Consider the following 20,799-nt stretch of genomic DNA (forward strand, 5'->3'; position numbering starts at 1 on the left):
TAGAATCAGATGGCACCAAGAAAAATCCTGGAGAAAATGACGCACCTCGTGCACGTCCCCTTCGAGGTATGTGGTTGAGCAAATAAAAAGGAGGCTTGATTGTTTATCTGCAAAAGTGAGGGTGGGAATTCCATGCAGGATTCTAAAGACTTCATCTGTGGAAAAGAATGAGAAGCTGAGAATATAGTGCAAAGGCAATGGTCCTCTCCAGTGCAAGTTCCCTGGGGGCAAGGACTGAGTCCCCGGAGCCTAGCACAGTAGCTGACACACGGCAAATCTGCTGCTTCCTGAATAAGTGACTAAAGTGGAGACGAGCAATAGGAGGTAAGGTCTCTGTGAACCAGGATTAGCAGGGTAAGCAGGAGACAGTTGGGGAAAGAGCGTCTGTTCTCAGTAACACGTGCTCCTTGGTGCCCTCCCAAACTCCTCTGTGGTAACGCTTCCTGGAACCTGCTTGTGGTTCCCAGGAATCTGTGGACATAGTCCCTCACCTGGGAAAGGGGCACTTCTGGTCAACCCTTCCTCCACAGCCTGGAAAGAGCACCAGCAGCCTGCTCTTTTACCTGGCACGTGTCCTGCCTGTAAGAGACCTAGTGTAGCTTTAGGTTAGGCTTCATTTATGTTATTAGCATGCGATTTATTTATTCCTTTAATATGAAATTTATTGTCAAATTGGTTTCCATACAACACCCAGTGCTCATCCCAACAGGTGCCCTCCTCAATGCCCATCACCCACCCTCCCCTCCTTCCCACCCCCCATCAACCCTCAGTTTGTTCTCAGTTTTTAACAGTCTCTTATGCTTTGGCTCTCTCCCACTCTAACCTCTCTCTTTTTTTTTTTCCTTCCCCTCCCCCATGGGTTCCTGTTAAGTTTCTCAGGATCCACATAAGAGTGAAAACATATGGTATCTGTCTTTCTCTGTATGACTTAATTCACTTAGCGTAACACTCTCCAGTTCCATCCACGTTGCTACAAAGGGCCAGATTTCATTCTTTCTCATATTAACTTACACAATAAAACACCAAGAATGAACCCGTTTTACTTTAGTGCTTAGTAAGTACTAAAACAAATGGACCCTATATATGGTTTCCCTCTAGGCAGCAAAGCCCCGGAGAGTCGATACTAAGTCTTCACCTTGGACTCCCCCATCGTGCCGGCCACATCGTAGATGCCCAAATACGTATTCATCTGAATGGTCTTGAACTCTTAGGTAGTCATGGCTCAGCCTGAGATCTTTCTCCAAGGATTATCTAGAATTAGAAAAAGAGACTTTGAGGCAGAGAGTGTTTCTGACAACACGCGTCACTGGCTAGCCTTGGGAAAGGAATGGGAAGGTTTGGCAACCTCCTTCAGAGGCTGGACCCCAAGCCCCACTAGTAATGTAGGTAAAAAGCATGTGACTCAGAAAGTAGCAAAATCATGGAGCAGCATGCCAAGTTGAGAATCATTGAAGCAAGTGGTGTAAATGATGAAATTGAAAAGACAGAGACCTTTTTAGAAAAAGCCAGGGTATGCAGAAGTGACAGCGCTGAGAGCCAGGTTTGGGTGGAAATGACAAGACCTCCCCAGTCCCCTTGCAGGAGGGCCTTGGTGAGTGGCTTTTATATGCCCTTTTAAGTTGCTGCAAGAGCCGCCTGCTGGATCAGCTAAGGCTGGAGGTTCCTCGTGATGGTTTGTAACACAATCGAGGTTCCCACATCCTCTCTGAACAGGCTGCTCCTCCGGTCAGATAAAATGCACCCCGGGGGCTCCACAGTTCATTTGTTTATGTTTTCCTCCCTTTACTGCCCTTGTTCTTTTGCTCTTCCAGAATCGCCAGGTTCTTGCTCACCTCTCATTGAACAGGAAACTTTGTTTCCTCTCATAGTGTTTGCTGCTTCCTCTCTGTGCTGGTTTCCAGCCAGTGAGAAGCCCAACCCGTTACTGGTTTGTGGTGGGTGCTGGGCAGCAGACAGCTTGACTTGCCCCGTGTTCTCTCCTCCCCCACTTGCCTGAGAGGAGTGTTTCGGTCGGAGTTCCCAAATGTCTGCTAAACCGCAGGGTGTTTTCCGTGACTGACACCTTTCCAAGCTGGGACATCCTTCCCTATATCACTCAGTGTGGGTGGAGAGAGGAAAGGAGCTGCTATCTTAGACATGCCCCATCCATGCCGGGTACTGGTCTAGGTACCCAGTGGAATGGCTGGAATTCTCACAGCCACCTGGTGGACTCAGTGCGGTCCTGACTTTGCAAATCGGGGAGCTCAGATTTGCCCGAGGCGCAGCTAGGACGCTCAAGAGCAAGGGCTCAAGGCTAGGTCTCCGGCCCCAGCATCCACATCCTTGAACACACCAGAGGGACTTTAGCTTCTCCGCCCACACCCCCCACCCCGCAGAAGGGAACTTGTTCTCCCCACTTCCCCTCTCCCCTAACTCCTGATTCATGACGAAACTAATGAATTCATGATTTGTGAAGACTTTTGTCCTTGAGCTCTGCTCAGATAGGCTTTGTTTCAAAACACAGTGTTCATTCATGCCAGATTCTCCAGGGCACTACCAATTTCATACAATTTTACAATTCTTAATAAATTCATTTTGGTACATTTATGGTAAGTATGATCTCATTTTATACCGTCTTAAGGCATTCCATGTGCAGAAATTCAGAAACTAGGGAAAAAAATTTCTCAGATACCATGCCCTGACTTTTGAATCAGAAAATGCTTCTCTCTCTGATGCAGACACCAAGACTGCAACACGATCGTCTTTGCTCGTCTGTCGGCATTTTTTTAGGGAGCAAGTTCTGTGTTCCAGACCCTGGAAATGCTGTTGTGCATCCCTCATTGCAGCGCAGCCCCAGGATATGCCAGCACCTTTTCCAAACAGATCCTTGACCAAGCAATCTCAGCCTCCCTCCCCACCCCGCACCGCCATACTGAGAATCAAGAGGGTTTTCTCAACCTTGCTGCAGATGGAACAGCTGTTCCTGCCCTGAGACTCCCTTCTCCAACTCCCTCCCATCCATGGACATGTGGGGCAAAGCCCCAAGTGGACAGGCTGATTGCTATCTCTGGGTGCCAAAAAGAAAGTCCTGCGTGCCCCTCCCCAGTTGCCTGCCTCCGGCTGACTCCACTCCCTCCCTATGGATGGGGCTCCACACATGTTGCCTCCAGCCTCTCTGAAGCCCACTCTTTCCAAACCATTGAGTCATTTCCTCCCAGGGACTTTCTCATTAAAACCTTCCTGTTTGCTTTTGCTCTGGAGCTCCACTCCGAGTTGCTGTTTCCTTCTCTGTCCCCACTGAGCTGTAATTAATGGCCCAGCACCTTCCAGCCCTCCCTCCCGCTGCAGTGTTCCTTCCCACTCTCTTCTCTTGGCTGGAATCTCTACACCTTGTACACATTTGTGCAAAGCCCCAGAGTTCCTAAAGCTGTGAGGAAAATGGGGGATACCGGTCTTGTCCTACAAAGTATTGCTTGAAGGATAAATTGGGAAGATGCGTGTCTACAAACAGGCACCAGGGAGCAAACCCTCTGACCAACAGCTTGTCCCAGATCTAACTGGCACAGCAAACAGAGCGGTGGGGAATAATAACATTTGATTAATGCACTCTGAGCTGCACGACCCTGAGCAGCTGCTGAGTCCCTCGGAAGATGTCTGTGGTCTCTGTGAAGCCCCAGTTTGAAGTGTTGCAGGCACATCTGAGACCTGCTGACCCGGGGACAGTTTGCTGTGTGGTCAGCAGCACCAAGGCAGGACTGGATGGGGCAGAAGAGGCCAGAGGACATCGGGGCTTTCTGATTGAGTGATGGGGCGATGGGAAGAGAGTACAGAGAAAGAAAGGAAATGATCAGACCTAACATGGCACCTTTGTTCTTTCTTCAGGCTTATTTTTTCAGGGAGGCAATTCTCTGATCCGGGCACACAAGAACTGTTGTCTATTTCTCATTGCAGGTACAGCCCCAGATTATTCCAGCCCCTTCACCCAGTTTGTGGATCAAATGAAATGTCATGGGCTGTACTGAGAACAGTGCCCTTTTCGCCCTGTGGGTATTTGATAAATGTTCACTGAAGCAAGTCAAACTGAAGTTCAAAAAGTATACGTGACAGAAAGGATAGACCATAAACTCATCTACTGACCCCAAACCTTCCACTGTCTATTCACTCATCACAGCACCTATCACTAAGAAAAACCCATGGGAGATACTCCTGGGGTGATGGGCCACCCCTCAAATCCCATCATGTGGGCAGCCTCCTACTCCAATAATGTGCGAGGCCCACATGGTCTAGTGCCTGCTAATGTGGCTTTGCAGAACTTAAAAACCAGCACACTGTCCCTTAGAAAACCTGCTTTCCAAGTATACTTATCATTGTTAATCATCACCAGTTTGGTGACTCGAACAGAAGGTGAGAGTTGCCTGGTTTTGGTCCTGGCTCCTTGAACGTTCACTCTGATTCAGAGGAAGCCAGCCTCAGTCCTGCACAGGGTCACCGGCCTCCTCTGTGCTCCACCTGGTTCCCTGCTCTGTGGCCTGGGCATCCTGTGCTATAAATGATCCTGCCTTCTCGAGTCTTAGGTTTTCAATTTCTCCATTCCCACTGGCCTTCTCCAATCTACCGACACGTTGCTTAACTCTTTGTTGCTCTGCCGGCTTCATAGAGCCTTCCCTTTACATCCTGCAGGAGGCGCCACTCTCGCTGGGTAAAGGAGCAGTGTTCCAGTGTTTCCTTTACCTGGAACACACCTGAGTGGCAACTTGTCGCTGCTCACCTCCTTGTGCAAAGATGGGCACCACGACTGACTTCTACTTGCTGTCTTGTGTCCTTCCCCCACTACCAACTCCTTACAAGAACCACCTCTCGTTCCTTATCCCTCCACGTGCAAAAGTCTTTGTTGACTTCCTACCGTGAAGTCAGTGACCTTTTATTCTTCATCCTGCTTGCCTATCCTTAGCATTTGATACACCTGACTATCCTTTCCTCTGGAAACCTCCCCTTCCCTGGCCTTCCTGCTTCTTCTGTTCTTTCATGGCTCATCCTCAGTCTCTGACTAGCTCTCTTTCCTTGGTCTTCTCTCTGAAATCTTGATGTTTTTGAATGCTGTGGTCTTAGCCCTCTTATTCTGGATAGCCCCTTCCCTGAGCAATCTCATTTACTCCCATGGCTTAGGCTAAAACTTATATACTGATGACTTTCTTTCCTTTTTATTAAATTAAAAATCTCTTATCATTGGGGCACCTCAGTTGGTTGAGCTTCCGACTCTTGGTTTTGGCTCAGGTCATGATCTCATGGTTCATGAGATCGAGCCCTGTGTTGGGCTCTGTGCTGACAGCATGGAGCGTGCTTGGGATTCTCTCTCTCCCTCTCTCTCTGCCCCTCTCCTGCTCTCACTTGCTCTCTCTCTCAAATAAATAAGTAAACTTTAACATATATATATTTTTAAAGTATCTTATAATTGCAAAGCATCACATGTACTGGTAAACAAATAACAAATAAGAAAATAAAAACACTATTTCCACCAACTAGAGATTACCACTGGTAATCTTATTGTATACCCTTCCAGAATTTTTATGTATTCTTACATATCTTTTTCAAAATGAGAAATATACTGTTTTTTAAATTGTTACAGACTGTCTTGTAATTGCTTTCTCTAAGGTTAATAATCTGTAACTTTCCATGTCAATACATCTAATCTCATACCTGGTCCACCTTGTATTTCCTCAGTCATCCCCCATATGTCCTCTCTAGCTGGTTTGTCCAGTTGAGGACCAATTCAGGCACGAATATACACGATTGTCGTTACATGGATATTTCTTAAGCTCTTTTGCCATAGACAAAAGACATGATATCATGCTTGTTAAATGGATTTGGGCAATTATCTATAAAACATCCCATTTTCTCGATGTGACTAGTTCCTTTTCTGTGTTTCTCTAGAGCTTGTTTCTCTAACCCACTTAATTTTTCATAAAATGGAAGTCAAACGCAAAGTCATAATGAATTCAGGTTAAACCTTGTTATCTAGATTGTATCATAGGAGATGTGAAATTCATACTGCATTTTGTCGTAAGATAAGTATGTTCTGACCGACCCACTATTAGGGATCCTAGCATTTGAACTTAAGGCAAATGGCAATCTTACCCTTCCATTGTAGCACTAAGTTTTCACCCTTGTGACTGGAAGGTAAACTGGGTGGTGTTATTTTGGCAATACCATACAAATGTCTGGTGCCCCAATAACCTTATGCCGAAAGCTTTTAACACCAGTTTATACCTGAGTCAATAACTCCACTAAGAGTTTAAAGTGATTATCAACTAGAGTTCTTCGTAGGATATGGATAACACATTTTAGTTAATTAAGAACATTTTTATGAAGAACCTATTTCCTGAGGTGTGGGCAGGACTACCAGTATTTATAGCCATAAATACTGACAATCATCATTCTGCTGGTTACAGGAGAAGCAGCTTCGATGAGGTAAAGTGAAAAAGAATGAGTTCTGGAGTCAGAAAGACCAAAGTTCAAAATGTAGGCTATGCTTCTTACTGATTGTGTGAAATTAGACAAAGTCACCTGGCCTCTGAGCCTCAGTTTCTTCACCTGTAAAACAAGGAGAGTAATAGAATTTACCTCATAGGTTATTTTAAAGATTAAATGCTGAAATGTAATTAGCACAGTGTTGGCAAGAATATAACCTCAGTAGTTTTTTGTTATTAAGATCAGCGATCCTAGCTGCCTGTGGTAGGCAGGATCCCCCAGTGTGGTGCCCGTCTAATCCCCCTGAGTTCAGAAGGACCTCTGAATACAGTGAAATATCACCCCCATGGTTATGTTATATTATATGGCAAAAAGGGAGCTTATCGGGGTGGACCTGACCTGGTCAGGTAAGCCCTTTAAAAGCAGAGAGCGTTCTCCACTGGTCACAGAGAAGTCGGAACAGTACATTCCAGCTGGCCTGGAAAAAATTAAAAACATCCATGTGGTGAACGGCCTATGTGGCAAGGAGAGCCACTGGCCTCTGGGAGCTGAGCATGATTCCCAGCTGACAGCTGGCAAGAAAATGGGGAACTCATTCCTGCAGCCACAAGGAACTGAATTCTGCCGACACCTGGAATGAGCTCAGATGAGAACCTCGAGTGTCAGATGAGAGCTGCAGCCTGACCCTGACTGCAGCCTTGTGAGACCCTGAGCTGGGATCCCGTGAAGCTGTGCTTTGGATCCTGATCCACGAAACTGTAAGATAATAAATTCGCGTTGCTTTAATCTGCTTAGTTTGTGGCAACTTGTTCACGGCAATAGAAGACTAAAATCCCAGCTAGAGTTAATCACCACTGCTTCTGCTGTTTTTGCTGTGCCCATTCCTGTGGCTAATGGCTGTCCTCTAAAGCAAGACTTGATTGCATAAATCATGACATTGCAAGAATGACGAGAGGTGTCATTCTTCAGTACAAACCCCTTAGAATGTAAATATTCTCTCTGGCTTCTACTGCTAATGGACTGGCGGTGGTCATGGGGAGGGATGGTTTATAGACCTTTGTGGCTTTAGAAAGGAACAAAAATATCATCAGGGCTGAGTCTTTCCTGGAAGACTCAACTCCTTATGCAAAAGCTCTTTTCTTCATGGGTTCCTGTTTGACACTGCAAGTCTCTACAGAGGGCTTAGGTGAATCTGAGGCCAAACTCATCCAAATGACCTGGTGAATAGCTTAAGTCCTCAGTGAGTTTACAGTATGTTGGGAAAAGCAGACATCATACAAGCCACACAAACTTACCGTTAGAAGTCGTATTGTGTGTCTTAAAGAAAAAAACATTGAATTGTGAAGGCTTTCCTGAGGAAATAATCCTCGAGACGAGATCAAAAGGATGAATAGGGGTTGACTGGGCAAAGGGATGATGATGATGATGATGGTGATGGTGATGAGCATTCCCTGAGGGTAGGAACAGCTCATGGAAATGTCCTGAGGCAGGAAGGATCATGGCAATTTTAAGGAACCTTAGGACCGATGAGCTAGCAAGAAGAGTTGAGGGTGGAGAGGTAGGGAGGAGCAAATCTTTCAGGTCCTGTTAGGCAATGCTAAGGATATCCGTCTCAGTCGGGCTTTCTCTTTAAAAAGACCACCGTGGCCGTGATGCATTATATGGAGCAGGGACAGGTGCAGAAAAACTAGTTAGGAAGCAATTGTAGCAATCCAGACAGAAGGTCAGGGTGGCTGTGACTACGATCATGGCGGTGGAAGAGAACTTAGATAAAACAAATTTAATTCAGGGATTTTTAATTTTTCCAGTTTTTAAAAATTAAGAAAACATTTTCCGATCATCTCTATCATTCCATGGAGAAGTCACACCCATTCATTTACTTATTTGATTTACTTATTTGTGTATTGTGTTATTATGTGCCAGGCATAATTCTGGGCATGGGAATAGAGTAACGAATGAAAAAAGGGCAAAAATCCCTGCTTCCAAGGAGCTTTCGAGTAAGTTAGATAATAAGCAAGAAAAATAAGGAATACGTAAAATATATTTGATAGCAACAAGTGCTAAGGAGAAAGTTAAAGTTGAAAAGGGAGGGGCGCCTGGGTGGCTTAGTCGGTTAAGCGTCAGACTTCAGCTCAGGTCGTGAACTCACGGCTTATGAGTTTGATCCCTGCGTTGGGCTGTGCTGACACCTCAGAGCCTGGAGCCTGCTTTGGATTCTGTGTCTCCCTCTCTCTCTGCCCCTCCCCTGCTCTCTCTCTCTCTCTCTCTCTCTCTCTCTCTCTCTCTGTCTCAAAAATAAATAAACATTAAAACAATGTTTTTAAGTTCAAAAGGGAGAAAAGGATGTGTTAGAAGATCATATTATATATGTCCAGACAAGATCTCACTAAGAAGGTGACATTGGAGAGATGATCTGAAGGAGGTTAGGGATCAAGGCATGCAGCTATTGGGGGTGGGGTGGGTCAGGGAAGAGGACTCTAGCCAGAGGGAACAGCACGTACAAAGCCTCTGAGGTAGGAATGTGACTGCTGTTTTCCAGAGGGCAATTATGGCTGGAGAAGAATGGGCAGAGGAATGTATCAGTCATCTATCTCACAAGAATGGTGAGTAACAAACAACCTCAGAACCTCAGTGGCACACAATCATTTAGTTTTACTCATGAGTCTAAAGATCACTGGCGTGGTTCTGCTGAGATGAGCTGAGTTTGTCAAGGCTCACTCAATGCCTATGCAGTCAGCTACAAGTCAGCACAGTTTTGCTGATCTTGTCTGGGCTCCCTCACACATCTCAGTCTTAGATAAGACAACTGGATTGACTTAGCTCTGCTCCATATGTCTGTGTGCCTCGCATCTTCCAGTAGGTTGATGTTCTGTTCTTATGTCATAGCAGGAGTGTGGAGGGAGGAGGAGGAGGAGAGAAAGGAAAAAGAAAGTAAGAAGAGAGGAAAGAGAGAAAGAGGACAAGAGAAGGGGAGAGAGAGAGAGAGAGAGAGAGAGAGGAGATGGGGAGGGGGGAGAGTACACAGCGCACACAAAACCTCTTAAGGTCTGGGTTCAGAACTGAAACAATGGCACATTCTATTGACCAAAGAAATTCATGAAACCAGCTTAGTTTCCAGGGATGGAGAACAAATCCCACTTCTTTTGGGGGAGACTGTCGAAGTCACACTGCAAAGGGTGTGAGTATAGTGAGGGATGGAGAATTAGGACCAGTTGTTGTCGTGAGTCTGCCACATTAAACTAGTGGGAGATAAAGTCAGAGAAGTCATGGGAATCTAGATGGTGTGGGGCCTTGCAGGCCAAAGTAAGTCCTTTGGCTTTTGCTCTGAGATGAGAAACAAATGGAGGGTTTCCAAGAGAAGAGTGATACAGGCTAACTTCTATTTTCATGGAATCACTCTGGCTGTAAGGTTAAGAATAGACTGAAGTGGGGAAGGAGACAGTGAGGAGGCTACCACAGCAATCCAGGCAAGAGGCAATGGTGGCTTGGCCTGGAAAATAGTAATAGTAGTGTTGAGAAGTGGTCTCGCATCTTGGCTCATAGAGGAGGGAATGAACACCAACATTTTGGTATTTTCTTCATATGAAGAGAAATGCAGGGGAGGAAGGTTTCTCCTCTCTGTCTCCTCCCCATTGAGCACCCCTTCTCAGACAAAAAAAGACAAATGTGATAGGCAAGAGTCTGACATTTCCTGGGACATGCTTTAGTAATGGGCAGGGACTTACTCTGTCTGCTGAGCAAAACCAGTCCAGAATGTTCCCTTCACTGGAAGTGTGCTGCTAGATAGCAGGCTCCTACTCTATCCCCTGGTAGTTGAGGGTGTGAGGCAGCCCTGGTCCTCAAAGGTGCCTGGTGAATGAACTTGGGTTGACTCTGCATACCCAACTCTCAGATACACACTGAGTTGAGCAGGTCTCAAGGTCTGGTTGCAGTGGGAGTAAGAGGCTTCATTCCACCTCAGCCTTGTTTCTTTGCATTCAGAATCTTTGGGTCAGCCAGTGCCCCACTTAGCTCCCTTTGTATGAGTTCCCCCACTGGTGACAAGAGAGGTGAGTCACAGAACCTGAAGACCTAACATCAACATCAAGCTCAACTGAGAATTTGCTGCCATGTTAACCCTTGGCATAGTCTTCCTTTCTTTTTTTCTGGTCTTAGGTAGTCTTTCTTCATCCCTCTATCCCTTTTTCTGAGCCATATTTGAAAGAATGTGAAATTACATTTTTATTAGTGATGCCTCCCTTAGTTTCAAGTAACAGAAACACATTTAAGCTCTCTTAAAGACAAAGCTAGAATTTGTTTTGAAGAAACAAATTTGTCTCAAGACCCAAGGGCAGATACATAGTAGACTTCATAAATAAACTATGGAGTGCATGGGTGGCTCAGTTGGTTAAGCGTCCAGCTCTTGGTTTTGGCTCAGGTCATGATCTCATGGTTTGTGGGTTTGAGCCCCACATCGAGCTCTCAGCACAGAGCCTGCTTGGGATTCTGTCTCTCCCTCTGTCTCTGCCCCTCCCCTGCTCTCTCTCTCTCTCTCTAAATAAATAAATAAACTTATTTTAAAAATTAAAAAAAAAAAAGAGAAACTACAGCCAGAGCTTCAAATGCAGTCAGGACTTTCCCTTCCGTCCCTAGAGGAGGTGAACACACACCCTAGTTTGCGCAGAACTATCCTGGTTTACATCTGCCAGATGTAAACAACAGGCAGAAACCACACAGTGACTTAAATAAGGGAAGCTTAATATAAATATTTTTAAATTTTTGATAAAAGAGCAATTATAAGATATAGGGAAACTCTATGTGGTATCCTAGGGCCAAGGGAGAGCACCTAAGGAGAGACAGATATGAAAGGGGACCCCCTTCCCAAGGCTGGAATTGCAACCATTGGATGGCAGAGAGATTTGCCCAGACCAGAGCTGGTCTGCAATGCGTGAGCAAGCAGGAAGCAACTCTCTGGGGCACAGGTTGGGCATAGAAAATCTGCAGCCAGTGGTCTGGCACAGGAGCTTGAAGAGAGAGTGGGGTGCCATTGCGGACAGGAGGCTTGGAATATACCATGTCCATGTCAACACGGCCAGGTGATCACTGGCCAGGTTGGGGCTGTAAAGTCACCAAGGGACCATGAGTTCTGAGCCTGTGGCTGGGATAGAGTACCACCAACTGACAATGCGGCTGCCAGAACCAGCAGGAAGGCCCCTTCCTCCTGCATTATCCCTCTAGTACCCTCTCCTGAGAAACCTCAACAGGTGTTCTTTGTAGGGGAGAAATGCTTTAAAGGAATTCCATTTGTTATTGTGGAACCTGTATGGAAGGGTGAATTTGGATCTGAGAGACAATAAATTGCTAACTGATGCAGCTCTCAACAATACCCTGGTACGAATGATTAATTCCCAGAATAGTCAGATTCATAGAGAAAGAATGTAGAAGAGTAATTACCAAAGACTGGGAGCATGGGGGAATTGGAGAAGTATTGTTCACTGGGTAGAGTTTCAGTTTGGGACGATGAAAAGGTTCTGGGGATGGATGGTGGTGAAGGTTGCACAACAATATAATGTACTGAATGCCACTGAATTACACATTCAAAAAGGATCACAATAGTAAATTCTACATTGTACATATTCTATCACAATTACAAAAAAGGTTAATTCATGGTCACTGTATTTGTCTCTCACCTCTGCTCCACTCTGTACATTGACTTTCTTCTTCGTTTCTCTGTTTCTCTTCGACACCCTGGAAAATCTGGCTGCCGACAGCTCTTGACCTAAAACAGCTCTTCTTTTCTCAAGAAAGCAGCCACACTGAGTCTGGCTCTCACAAGTCCGTCTCGCAAATTCTCATGTAAGTTCTGCAGCTGCTTTGGTCCAGTGCTCATCTTGGCCATTGGGCCAGTATCACCTGATACAGACGACTTTGCAGAAGTGTTTGTGTGTGGTGTTAGGGGTAGGATGGAAGAGGGAGAGGAAACGGTAGTGACAAAACAAGGGAAATCTGCTATAATCATTTAATGGGCTCCCCTTCTCTCCCTTCCAGAGTTTTAACTAAATAGGGAAGCCAGGCAAATAAGTAAATAAGTAAATATTTTAAAATTCACATTAAGAGGGAAACCAATAAGTAAAATAATGCCAGATCGGTCAAATATTTTTCCTCCTTTCCACCTGTGCTAGTGGTCTGAATTAATAATAGAGGCATACGGCCGAATAGTCAGAATTATTCATCAAGCTAATTAACCATATATAGTTTTCTAAGTAGCCACAAAATGGTGGAAATCTTTATTCATACATATATAGTGAGATTTACAAATGTATTGTGGTTGTTACAGTGATTATCATTTTTTATCTTTGTAGGCACAACTTCTTGAATTGATATATATTCCCATCAGGTGCTTCAGAGAAGCTCTGACCTTTTTCTTGACAGGCAAAAATGTGCATTTTGGCACCAGATTATCGGATGGAAAAATACAGGCATTTTCCAAGCCCTAAACACAGAGTGTGCCATCTATTAGTTTGGATTTCTTCCTTAACTATCATCATACTAATATGTGGTGGTTTTTCCAAGAAGAAATGAATCCAAATCTATTTTGGACTCAGAATCCCGGAAGCCTGGGTTTTATCACTGGCTGGTCACAGATGCACTGAAAATGGGTAAGTCACCTCCATCTTTGTCTGAATTTCTCCATCTGGCAAATGTAAATTCTGACACTCGCCATCAGATAATGTTTGCAAAATGTTTGATGGTCCTTGCTGGTAGACGGTATGTAATTGCAAACAGTTGGATCATTTTTTTTCTGTCCTAAAAATTCTTCTCTTTTTCTAGAAACTATTTTTAAATTAAAAATGTCACTTTTAAAGTATGGGCACATGGCAATAAAATTCAGTTGGTACTAGAGAGTAATTTTTTTAAAAAGTAAAGGTCTTTCTCTATGGCATTCCACAGAAGTAACAGCTTAAGAGTTTCCTATTTTTAATCCTTCTGAGGCGAACCTCCGCAACAATAATTTATTATCCCTTTATTTTTGATGTATCAGCTTCAAAGTATAGCTGATGGGCCCCCTTATGAAAGATGAGGAGCTTGGCTCATTTACACTTTCCTTCGACAACCACTGCCAGATATATTTCATTTTTTTATTATTCCTTTAGATGCGTCGATAGCTTTGTACAATGTATTCAACCTTCCATTTCTTGATCCATCAATTTTAGGCAGGATGTCAATACTTCCCTCTAAGTTAATGAGAGATTTAACAGCCCTACCTTTCCCTCCTCCTCTCTTGGTCACAGTATCACAGAGTCAGTTCATCATATAGTTAATTTACATGGTCAAATGTATAGAATTTATTATTTCTGATATAATTAATTTTGGTGTGTTTTGGCCATGTATTAAGTCTAAAAACAGCCAGAATTTATAATATTTTAATTAGATGAATACTATTGATTATACAATTTCATTCCATTCAAATAAAAAAAATATTTATTGATTGCATATGCAGTACCAGCACTGTGCTAAGTGCTAAAGATACATCAATGCACAGAACAGAGAAAAAAAAAAAACCTGCCTTCGTAGAGCTTACCTTTTAATGTATATGTGTGGACTCAGAGAAAAAGTGATGAAACTATTTCATTTAACCTGTGCTGATAGAAAAAGAAATGCCCAGGGGCACCTGGCTGGCCCAGTAAGTAGAGCATGTGACTCTCAGTCTCAGGGTTGTAAGTTCAAGCCCCCATGTTGGGCATGGAGTCTACCGAAAGAAAGGAAGGAAGGAAGGAAGGAAGGAGGAAATGCATAGATGTAAATTGGGAGGAGGAGGGAGAAATAGAGGAAGCAGGGAACTGAATTTTTATAATGCATTATCATATGCCTTCACTTTCTTACTAAAATAATAATTTAAAATTTACAGCAATTTAGAAGAAATTTACTTCTTCTTGAAGCTATTCTTTCCAAGGCCTCCTCATTTGCTAATGTAGTTTGGGTTGCTAATTTGTGAAACCTGGTTTTCAATATCATTTTGCTGGGTTTTTGTTGTTGTTTTTTACTGCATGTATTTTTGTATTTTTTTTTTCCAATTTTACTTTGTATTAAGCAGTTGGGCTTGGGCAATTGTTATTTGTATGGCTTGCCTTTCTCTTTTCTTTATCCTTCTGTATAAATTCTAAAATCATTATTTCATGAAGCATCATATTTCATATAAGGACATTATTTTTACCATTTTACTCTCCCATTTCATTGATAGTTTTTACTGGGTATAAAATTATTTGTTCAAAATCAATTTCCATTAGAACTCTGAATGTGTTTCTCTCTTATCCCAATGGAAAAGTTTGATATCAATCTGATTTTCTCTCCAGCAAGGCTAACTTGTCCTACTCACTCACCACCACATAAGCATGAAATATTTTTTTTAAATTTTTTTTAATCTTTATTTTTGAGAGAGAGAGAGAAAGAGTACAAGCGGGAGAGGAACAGAGACAGAAGGAGACACAGAATCCGAAGCAGGCTCTAGGCTCCCAGCTATCAGCGCAGAGCCCAACACGGGGCTCGAACCCATGAACCGCGAGATCATGACCTGTGCTGAAGTTGGATGCTTAACCGACTGAGCCACCCAGGCGCCCCATGAAATATTTTTGTCTTTAACCTTGGCTTAAACACATTTCACAAGGATGTATTTAAGTGTGAACATTTTTTATATTAATTGTGCTGGGTACCTCCAAGTTGCTGACATTCATAAGATTCTTATTTGTCTTCAGCTATGGAAAAATTTCCTCTATTATATTTTGGGATAAATTCTTGACCTTTTAAAAATCATACTGATTAGATTTATGCCCTTTTCTATTACTTCTCCATATTTTTTTCATTCTTCTCATAATTCACTTCTCTGCTTTTTTGCTCTATATTTTGGGATACTTATCTAACAAGATGGATCACTGGTAAATTCTACCCAACATTTAAGGAAGAAATTATACCAATTCTCTACCATCTCCTTCAGAGAATAGAAGCAGAAGGAATGTTACCTACCTCATTCTATTTGGCCAACATAACCCTAATTCCAAAATCAAAGACATTATAAGAAAAGAAAACTGTAATATTCCTCACGAATATAGATGGAAAAATCCTCAACAAAATACTAGAGAATTGAATTAAACAATGTATAAAAAATAATTATATACCAAGAACAAGTGGGATTTATCCCAAGTATGTAAGGCTGGTTCAACATTTAAAAATGAAGTAATGTAATCATATCAAGAGGCTAAAGAATAAAAATCACATGATCGTATCAATAAATGCAGAAAAAACATTTGGCAAAATCCAATACCCATTTGTGATCAAAAATGCTCAGTAAACTAGAAATAGAGGGGAACTTTCTCAACTTGATAAAGAATATCTACAGAAACCCCTACAGTTAACATCATACTTAATGGTGATAAACTTCAATATCAGATACAAGGAAGTTCCCTCTCACCACTGCTTTTAAACATTGTAATGGGATTCCTAATTAAGGTAATAAGACAAGAAAAAGAAATAACAGATATAAGTTGGAAAGGAAGAAATAAAACTGTCTTTGTTTGCGGAGGACATGATTGTCCATGTAGAAAATCAGAAGGAATCAATAAGAAAAAAAAAAAAAACCCTAGAATTAATTAAGTGCTTATCATAAGGTTTTAGGATACACCGTTAATATTAAAAAGTCAATCACTTTTCAGTATACTAGCAATTAACAAGTGGAATCTGAAATTAAAAACAATGCCATTTTTATTAGCACTCCCCAAAATGAAATACTTAGGTATAAATCTAACAAAAGCTGGACAAGATCTTTATGAGGAAAACTACAAAACTCTGATGAATGAAATCAGAGAAGAATTAAATAAACTGAACTAATGGAGAGATATTCAGTATTGTCAAGATGTCACTTCTTCCCAACTTGATGTGTAAATTCAATACAATCGAAATCAAAATCCCAGCAAATTATCTTGTGGAAATGGATAAATTGATTCTAAAATTTATAGAGAGGCAAAAAGCTCAGAATAGCAAACACAATATTGAAGGAGATGAATAAACTCAGAAGACTCACACTAGCCAACTTTAGAATTTACTATACAGCTACAGCAGTCAAGACAGTGTGGTATTGGTAAAAGAATAGACAAATAGATCAATGCAACAGAATAGAGAGTCAATGAATATATGCAAGTAGATATAGTTAGATGATGTTTGGCAAAAGAGTAAAAGCAATATAGTAAAATGTAGTCTTTCCAATAAATGGTGCTGGACCACCTGGATATCCACAGGTCAAAAAAAAAAAAAAAAAAGGAATCTAGACACAGACCTTATACTATTCACAAAAATTAACTCAGAATAGACCAGAGACCTAAATGCAAAAAACAAAACTAAAAAACTAGAAAATAATAGGAGAAAACATTGATCACCTTGGGTATGGCAAGGACTTTTTGGATATGACACCCAAGGCATGATCCATGAAAGAAATAATTGGTAAGCTGGACTCCATTAAAATTAAAAACTTGACTTCTGTGAAAGACAATATCATGGGAATGAGAAGACAAACCACAGCCTGGGAGAAAATATTTGCAAAAGACATGTCTGATGAAGGATTGTTATCTGAAATGTGCAAGGAACTCTTTAAACTCAACAATAAGAAAACTAGCAACTGGATTTAAAAATGGCCAGAGACTTTAACAGACACCTCACCAAAGAAGATATGCAGATAGCAAATAAGTATATGAAAAAAATGCTCCACATCATATATTATTAGGGAAATGAAAATTAAAACAACGAGATACCACGACATACCTATGAAAATGGCTAAAATCCACAACACTAACAATACCAAATGCTGATGAGGATACAGAGCAACCGAAACTCTCATGTACTGCTTGTGAATTCAAAATGGTGCAATCACTTTAGAAGACAGTTTGGCAGTCTTTTATAAAACTAAACACTCTCTTACCATATGATCCAGCAATCCTGCTCATCGGTATTTATTCAAAGGAGTTAAAAAATTATGTCCACACAAAAATGTTGTGCACAGATGTTTACAGCATCTTTATTCAGTGCCAAAATTTGGAAGCAGCAAAGATGTTCTTCAGTAGAGGAATGGGTAAATAAACTGTGGTACATCTAGACAATTGATATTACTTAGTGGCAAAAAGAAACAACCTATCAAGCCATGAAAAGACACGAAGGAAACTTAAATGATATTACTAAGTGAAAGAAGCCAATCTGAAAAGGCTATATACTGCATGGAAACCATATGACATCCTGAAAAAGGCAAAGTTATAGAGACGTGAAAAGATCAGTGGTTGCCAGGGGCTTGGGGGCAGGGAGGGAGGGATGAATAGGCGGGGCAGTGAAAATACTCTGTATGATACTATTCTGATAGATGTATGTCATTATACATTTGTCCAGACCCAGAGAATGTACAACATTGAGAGTGAACCCTGATGTAAACTATGGACTTTGGGTGATTATGCTGTGTCAGTGTAGGTTTATCAGTTATAACATATGTATCACTTTAGTGGGAGATAATGGGGGAGGCTATATATTTGTGGGGGCTGGGAGTATATGGGAACTCTCTGGACTTAAAATTGCTCTTAAAATATTGTCTTTATTTAAAAATTATGCTAATTCTAAGAAGCCAGCCTCAGAAGACCAATATTGTATGATTCCACTGATATGAAATGTTCAGAATAAGCAAATCTGCAGACAGAACATAGGGGAGGGATTGCCTCGGGCTGGCAGAATGGTAGGTTTAGAGAGACGGAAAAAGGGTACACAGCTTCTACTCGGTAATGAAAACATTGTAAAATTGATTGCAGTGATTTGCACCAACTCTCTAAAAGCCACTTACTTGTATACTTCAAAAAATAAGATTGGGTCAGGAGGCAGTATTGAACAGGGTTTAAGAACATAGACTTTGGAATTAGCCTGACCTGAGTTTACTGACTTTACTACGTACTGGTTGTGTGACTTCTCACACAGTTCTCTCTGAATCTCCACTTCCACATCTGGAAAATACAAATAAAGTCATCACGCACACATGCACACACACACACACACACACACACACACACACCTCAAAGAGTCTGGACAGTATCCTGAGGAACCAGGGCAGGGGAAGCCAAAGGTTCCCACCCTCTCCTCTGCAGCAGCACTCACCTCACTGACTGGGCGCCATGGCAAAGAGGCAGCTCCCTGTTGCCATCCTTGCCACAGGGAGGGAAGACAGATCAAATTCAGTGAGACACCAACTGATTGTCACCTTCTCTTGGCCCTTCCTTTCTCTGTGAATTTGGTCAATACCAGACCCATGTCCATAAAGACCCTTCCTCAGATTTGAAAAATGGATAGGGGGTGAAAGAGAGCAAGAAATGAACTCTAAAAATCTCTCACCATCATGATGCTATAGCAAAGGTCCCAGGTGCACTGCAGACAAAGATTGGACATTTATCAAGTAAAAACTGCAGGCTAGGATGAATTACTTCATTGGATGTGGAAATTACAAGTGGTACTTAAATGCTAGCTGCTTTTGGCACGGACAAAGTGGATTAATCATTATGGTGTAATATAAAGTCCAGATGAAACAAAGTCAGCCCAGCAATTTTAGCTGGAGAGGACAGTGTAAACACTACAAAAACAACCAGGCAAAAAAATATAAACTGTGGAGAGCAGCCATTTCCAAAGCCACTCAGGAACCAGTTTTCCAAGAGAATGTTTTATCTCAAGCCAAGTGGACCTAAGATTAAAACCCTAAGATTAAAGCCTCTTGTATCTACTCATCCATGGTTATCAATAAAGGACCACTCATCCAAGGGAAAAGTATCCCAACTCATTTTTTTTTTTTTTACTTACTTCATTCTGATCTATAATTGACTCTTACTGTGAAGACAACAAGGAAGCCGTGACTAATATTTTGTCAGGAAGCAAATCCACCCTACATATCAGTACAAAACTAGAACTAGCCATCGGGGGTGGCTGGTTCTAAGCAAGATGATAATGATGACATAGAGTCGTGAAATGTCCAAGCTAAAGGGAAAATAAGAATATTAAACATGATGTGACAATACAATGATTATAGCAAACATTTATTAAGAACTTAATATGTCCAGGAAGTATTTAATAATTCACATGTTTTAACTCATTGAACCCCAAGCATACCCCTATAAGATAGGTACAACCAATATTCCCATTATTTAGGGGTGGTGAGGTGGCCCCATCAGTTAAGAGCCTTACTCCTCATTTGGCTCAGGTCATGATCTCACAGCTGATGGGGCTGACCCCACGTCAAGTTCTGCGCTGACTGCGTGAAGCTTGCTTGGGATTCTCTCTCCTTTTCTCTCTGCCCTGTCCCCACTCATTCATTCTCTGTCTCTGTCTCTGTCTCTCTCTCTCTCTTAAAAGAAATAAATAGGGGCGCCTAGGTGGCTCGGTCGGTTAAGCGTCTGACTTCGGCTCAGGTCACGATCTCGCGGTCCGTGGGTTCGAGCCCCGCGTCGGGCTCTGTGCTGACAGCTCGGAGCCTGGAGCCTGTTTCAGATTCTGTATCTCCCTCTCTCTCTGCTCCTCCCCTGTTCATGCTCTGTCTCTCTCTGTCTCAAAAATAAATAACATTAAAAAAAAAAAAGAAAGAAACTTAAAAAATATTCCCATTATTCAGAAGATAAAACTGAGGATAGAGACCAACTCTCTCATTGGGCACTTCTCAAAACTGAGGCCAAAGGTAGTGAGAAGACTTGCATGTAGTTATTGAAGTTTGTTGTATTTCCTTCAAACATCCTTCATCATTCTTTACCTTCTTCCTCTTCACTCCATTTCAGGTGCTCAGTTCACTCTTTTTTTAAATAAAGAAACCCATTTTCAGGAAAAAATCCTATATTAGCCATTTACCCCATACCTGTCAAGGTCACTGCCATCCAAATGATGCTGATGTCAAATCCAATGTTTAGTTCTCTATCTTCCTCTTATTTGTCCCATCAGCAGCAAATGACATAATCGATCTCTCTCTCCCTTCCTCCTTGGAAATCTTTTCTTCTTTTGGTTTCTGGTACACTATTCTCTCTTAAATTTCCTTCTACCTCAGTGGTAGCTACTTCAATGTCTCTTTTATTGGTTCCTTCTCTTTTCCCTGACTCTAAGCCTGGGACTTAGTTATTGGACCTCTTCTCTTCCATAACTATACTCACTCCCTTGGTGATTCCTTCTAGTCACATGGCTTTAAATGTGATTACTGAATTTATATGTTCAGTCATGACTTTGTCCCAGAAGCCCAGACACATATATTCTACTTGATACATATATCTACTTGACATCCCCACTTGGATTTCTAAGTGACATCTCAAACACTAACCGAGACCAAAG

At 42.0% G+C, this 20,799-nt stretch overlaps 1 long non-coding RNA gene across 1 annotated transcript; it reads left to right on the plus strand.

The window, feature by feature from the left end:
* Nucleotides 1-7,071: 7,071 nt before the first annotated feature.
* LOC124510155 (uncharacterized) lies at nt 7,072-12,931 on the plus strand. Its single transcript, XR_006961631.1, has 4 exons — nt 7,072-7,205; nt 8,987-9,050; nt 12,198-12,282; nt 12,789-12,931. It is a non-coding gene; the product is annotated as an uncharacterized LOC124510155 (long non-coding RNA).
* The last annotated feature ends 7,868 nt before the right edge of the window (nt 12,932-20,799 follow it).

The sequence above is a fragment of the Lynx rufus genome, unplaced genomic scaffold, assembly GCF_022079265.1.
Source record: "Lynx rufus isolate CCGP_SWC_20201006 ecotype Redwood Valley unplaced genomic scaffold, mLynRuf1.p SCAF_15, whole genome shotgun sequence".
In the NCBI taxonomy this organism is placed as follows: domain Eukaryota; kingdom Metazoa; phylum Chordata; class Mammalia; order Carnivora; family Felidae; genus Lynx; species Lynx rufus.